This window comes from Condylostylus longicornis, unplaced genomic scaffold, assembly GCF_029603195.1.
Source record: "Condylostylus longicornis isolate FDR11 unplaced genomic scaffold, ASM2960319v2 ptg000232l, whole genome shotgun sequence".
Lineage (NCBI taxonomy): Eukaryota > Metazoa > Arthropoda > Insecta > Diptera > Dolichopodidae > Condylostylus > Condylostylus longicornis.
The window spans coordinates 168,233-174,281 of record NW_026578199.1 but is presented as its reverse complement, the minus strand read 5'-3'; positions in this window follow the sequence as shown (position 1 = coordinate 174,281).

The window sequence follows — 6,049 nt, the reverse complement described above, 5'->3', positions numbered from 1 at the left end:
AAATAATAAAGTCAGATTCATGAAACTTGGATGTTATGTGTCCAATTATAGGTCAAAGATATTTCTGAAGTTTTGGTGGAATTGCTTGACAGGTTCGAGTGGCTCCCATACAAGTCCAAAAGCTTATTTTAAATATTTGGAAAAGTAATAAAGTTAGATTCTTGAAACTTGGCAGTTGTGTGTCCAATTATGGATCAGATATATTAGCGAAGTTTTAGTGGAATTGCTTGACAGGTTCGGGTACCTGCCATACAACTCCAAAAGCTAATTTTAAATATTTGGAAAAATAATAAAGTCAAATTCATGAAACTTTTCAGTTGTGTGTCCAATTATAAATCAGATATATTTGCGAAGTTTTAGTGGAATTGCTTGGCAGGTTCTGGTACCTGCCATACAACTTCAAAAGCTAATTTTAAATATTTGGAAAAATAATAAAGACAGATTCATGAAACTTAGCAGTTGTGTGTCCAATTATAGGTCAAAGATATTTCTGAAGTTTTGGTGGAATTGCTTGACAGGTTCGAGTGGCTCCCATACAAGTCCAAAAGCTTATTTTAAATATTTGGAAAAGTAATAAAGTTAGATTCATGAAACTTGGCAGTTGTGTGTCCAATTATAGATCAGAGATATTAGCGAAGTTTTAGTGGAATTGCTTGGCAGGTTCGGGTACCTGCCATACAACTTCAAAAACTAATTTTAAATATTTGGAAAAATAATAAAGTCAGATTCACGAAACTTGTGTGTTCAGTTATAGATCAGACATATCCGTGAAGTTTCTATAGAATGGTTTCACAGGTTTAAGTAATTGCTATACAACAATGAAAGGTGCAGGGTATAATTCAATCGGTTCATACCGACTGAAACGTTTTTACTTGTTTTATCTTGTTCTTTACGTTATTTTGATTACATCTTCTTCTGACAATCTTTCCTTTGTATTATCAGATTAAAATTTCATTTTGTTACCTTGCTCGTGTACACTCTATTGTTGTATGCGCTTACTTATCTTTACCTTGATTTATTTTGTTTAATTTGTACTTCGTGCAACTGATACTTGATGTTAGCAGGTATAAGTTTTTTAATAATTAAGTTTTGGGACTATATGTCCCAAACGGGTCTTTTGTTTAGCATAGATTATTTTTGAAACACTCTCCATAAGTTTTTTTTACTTAATAAGTGAATATCAATATATTATTACTTTATATATAATATTACTTCATTATTATTAGTTAGTAATTATTATTAATTGCATTATTAATAGTTGAATTGATTCTAATTGGTTGATTTTATATTTAAAATTATTGAATTTATTTCTAGCTTTAGTTTTAATACTTTAATATTTGTTCCTTAGTACAAGGAAATTTTGAATTATAAATTTATTTTTTTGGTTCCGAATTTGGCACCTAAATATATAATTTTTTTTCAGGCATAACTTAGGGTATTATACGGCTTGTAATACTTTCACATATTTCTTTTGGTTATACTATCTAAGTAAATTAGGCTTAAAACTTAAGACATAGTTTTTGGGTTCAGCATTGCGATCCAAAGTATAATACGAATTATTTTATTTTTATTTAGTGGGGTTTTCTTTACTCTAAGCGTTCATTAGTGTAGTCATGCCGCTTCGCCACATTGGTGATAATATGCCAATTTATGCTGGCTCGTGCACGATTTGCCGTGAAATTATTGAGTTGAACTCGGGTGCTCTGAAAACCGTATGCAACCACGTGTACCATTGTAACTGTTTGCTCACGTGGCTCAAGCGTAACTCTACGTGTCCGCAATGTAGGGCAGTGTGTAATAGTAAGGATTGTTTGGCTCTAGCTGTGAGAGCTAATACTCGTTCGCATGCGTAATCTCGAGTGAATGCTTCGTCGGAAAATTTGGCGCAGGGGACCAACGCTGCTCCTGTTGATGTGTCTGGTGGAAACCCTGGCTCGAGTCGTTCGGAATCTGTACCTGGGACGAGTGCGCACGCTGACCCGTCGGCTATGTTAGCCGAAAATTTGGAAGGCCTGGAGGCGCGTATTTCGCAAATTATCCAAGATTATTTGGCGTCCCAGTTACGCGACATCACCGCTCGGCTTCGTGATTTAGAAACTTCGAGTTCCACAAATTAATCCGCAATATATTGATTGGCTGCGTGAAGGTCCAACGTTTCACACTAATGATAGCGGTGGAAACACAAGTTTTTCGCGTTTTGGCTATTTTCGACCTAGTGATAGTTCTCTATCTTCAGGTAGTAGTAAAATTTCAGGACTGATTTCCGGTTGGGATATTAAATTTGAGGGCATCGCGTGACTTTCAGTAGAAAATTTTATTTACCGGTCGATACTCTCGGTGGTAATTTTAACGGGTTGTGTGAACACGTTCAGATTTTATTCGCTGGAGGCTCTAAAGATTGGTAACTGGCGTTATCGCCGTACTGTTGCGCGTGTTACGTGGCCCAGTCTTTGTCAAGCTCTGCGTACACACTATGGGGGGTGTTATTCCGATGCGTATCTGAGAGAAGCAATGCGTGGTCGGAAGCAAGATGCGTCCGAATCTTTTGATGATTATGGCGATGCAGTTCTTAAGATCTCTGAAAACTTGCAGGATACCTTGTCGGAATCTGAGCTGGTTGAGATATTGCGCCGTGGTCTAACGCCGCATGTTCGTCAACAATTGTAATACATACCCATCCATACTTTAGCCCAACTTCGTTTGTCTTGTCTGAAGGGGGAGAAACTTTTGAAAGAGATTGGGAGACATATTAGCGAAGTTGAAGGGAGCGACATTGGTGGTGACGTCCCGGTGCCGGTCTTGCAGCCTACGGTTGAGGCTTTGGCGGATTCCGGATTCAAATTGGTATGTTGGAACTGTCGGATAGAGGGGCATAGTTATCACGATTGTTTGGCTGATAGAAAGGTATTTTGTTACGGATGCGGTTTTCCTAACGTGTGTAAACCAAATTGTCTGAAATGTAGGCCGGGAAACTTGCGAGCTCCCGAGGGGCAAAATAATACCTTAGGCCGAATTAAAACCACCAATTCCTTTTCCTGAGCCTCCGTCCTTGATTTTGTCAAGTATTTCTTCTTATAAACCTATTTTAAAACCGATTATTCCGTACGAGAAAAGAATAAAATCGTATGAAAAGAAAAGGGCTGAAATTTTTCGATATGTAAACGAAATCCATTTTACTCATAATTTTAAGTCGCAATTTTTTGTTCTTGAACCTGCATTTGGTAGGCATTTCCTCTTCTATTTATTATGCGTATTAATAATGTCACTCGTATAATAAACAACAATGATATAAGTATTTATGCTGATAACATGAAAATTTATAGAAGAATTGATTCCGTTGCCAATGCTCTGCTTTGCAGCGTGACCTAAATTAATTTGCAAATTTCTTTTTTTTTTTTTTTTACCGAGAGGAAGAGTAAAAAATCTCGAAAGATACTGCTAGACGAAAAGCAGTAGTGTGGAACTTTAATCCACTAAAAAACACCCTCCTCAAAATAAACCACAAAATTAGTCGGAATAGATTACCCATTAATTTTGCTCTAACCTTTTTGATTATTTACAAGCTTTTGATCTGGCACAATAGCGTACTATGTACTCATTTTTCCAGATAAAAAACTTTAAACTAACTCGAGAGGTCCCGTAGGTTTAAGTCTCCTAACAAAGTTTCGACCAATCGAGCCGCCTCAATGTTGATATGTTTGGATAAACGCTGCTTTTATGATTGGCTGCTTGCTTTTTAATTTCGTCTGTGACGCTTAGGATCGTGAGATCCCTGTGTATATCGACATCACGGACATACCAGGGGGCGTTTACAATGTTCCGTAATACTCTATTTTGAAATATTTGTATAGATTGGATATGAGTCTGCGCAGCGCAGCCCCATAACTGAACACGTAAGCCCAGACAGGCTTAAATATTTGATTATATATCAAAACTTTGTTGTATATTGCCAATTTAGAAAGCCTCCCCAAGAGCCATTCAAACTTTCTGTATTCCTCCTCTAGTTGAGATCTCTTTTTCTTTATGTGCTCCTTTCATCTGAGCTTAGCGTCCAACGTTATTCCCAAATATTTCGCCGTGTTTGCGGACGGAGTCAAGACGCCATTTATCCGAACCGAAAATGAATTGTCAATTTTCCTATTAGTGAAATTTACGTGTACTGATTTCACCACGTTAAGTTTTGTATTCCGCTTTCTAGTCTATTTTGATATCTCATCACTGGGCTTTTGCAATTTTTGTGTAGATTAATTTTCATTTCGTCCTATTACGATAGCTGCTGTATCACCAGCAAATGTAGCTGTTGTCACTCCTTCCGATTCAGGAATATCACACGTATATAGCAAGTATAATATCGGGCCTAATATACTCCCCTGTGGTACCCCCGACCTGATATCCCTAAGCGAAGAGTACTTCTCTTACTGTTTAACTCGAAATACCCTATTAGTCAGGTAAGACTCAAGTAGGTCAACATACTGCCTTGGTAGTAATCGCCTAAGTTTTTTTATTAAACCACAATGCCAAACCTTATCAAAGGCCTGAGCTACGTCCAAAAATATGATAGAACATACTGCTTTTTCTTCCAGTGAATTTTCTATTAGGTCAGTTATTCTATGAATCTGATCTATGGTTGAGTGATTTTTCCAAAAACCAAATTGATGATTCAGGTGTAACCTTTTACTTTCAATTGCAGGCTGAAGTCTTCTCGAATTGCTCGCCAGTTAGTTTGGGTAACAACCAGAACGCAAATATCAAATTTAAAAAAATCCATCAATACGCAAAAATATATATCGGGTAGCTGCCATACAACTTAAAAATTTATTTGGCTATATCTGAGAAACTATAAAAGCTGTGGTATTGAAATTTCTCAAAAACAATTAATATATTATTAGGGCCAATGTGTCTGATAAAAGTCGTTGAAAATACTTGGCTCCTCCGGGTACCTACCATGCAACTTCAAAAGTCTGCTTGCTCCATTTTTCTTCTATACTAATGCTACCTTAACTTTTTACTTAATACTTAAATTTTACGCATATTTCTTGGACATACTAACTTTATGTACAAAAAACTAATTATCAAGTAAAAATTTTTTGAATTACAGTTATTTATGGGAAGTTTCTCTACCACAAGTTAATGTAGATAACGAAAATGCTTATTTTTAAAGTTAAAATTTTTTCTTAAGCCCAAATTTTGTCATTCGCGTGGTTGTCTTTCCGCAAATTTCAATTTACTCTTAATTTTTGTGTTTTATCTTGTCTCCAAGAGGTTACACAAGTTTCGGCTCTCTGATAATAGAATTATTTAAGAGATGAATATTCAGCGTATATCAAAATTGACGCAGGGAGGTTACAAAATATTGGAATTTTGTAATTTTTTTATTTTGCCAGATGGAGTTAATTAAAAAAAATGATATGAAAAATACGATGTTCTAGCTTCAACAGCTTGGAAGTAAGCGATTTTAAAAGAATTTTGTCAATTTTTTTAACTACACAAAACTAACTCTAGAAGTCTCGGTTCTCTTCCAATCTTCCACTCTTCCCCAACCACTCCGATTTTTTTCCTAAAAAACTCTAAGAAATCATACCTCGAGAGCTTTAGGACTAGAACTAGAATGTCCGATACTTCAAGTTACGAAATTGTTTTTTATGTAAATATATAATTATAAAAGCATTATAGTTATAAATTTCAAAATTACGTCATTCACGTGTTTACACTTTTTTTAAAACCTACCAAAACAACCAGAATAAAGTGCATCTTTTTAGAAAATCCTTAAAGTATTATGAAAAAATCTGATGTGATCAAGTTACGTAACACTTTCACTTATTAAAAATATTATAAAAATTCCTGTTAAATACGTCTTTCCAATTTTTAAGGCATTAGTAAGCTTACAGCTAACATACCTAGCAAAATGTAAATTTGGCTTAGTAAAGTTTCGTTTTGGGCTACTCCAATTCCATAAAATGCTCGACAGTTAGTTTCAGTGACAATCAGAATTCAAATACCAAATTTCAAAAAAATTCCATCAATTCGTTCCGTAAATATGGTATCTCAA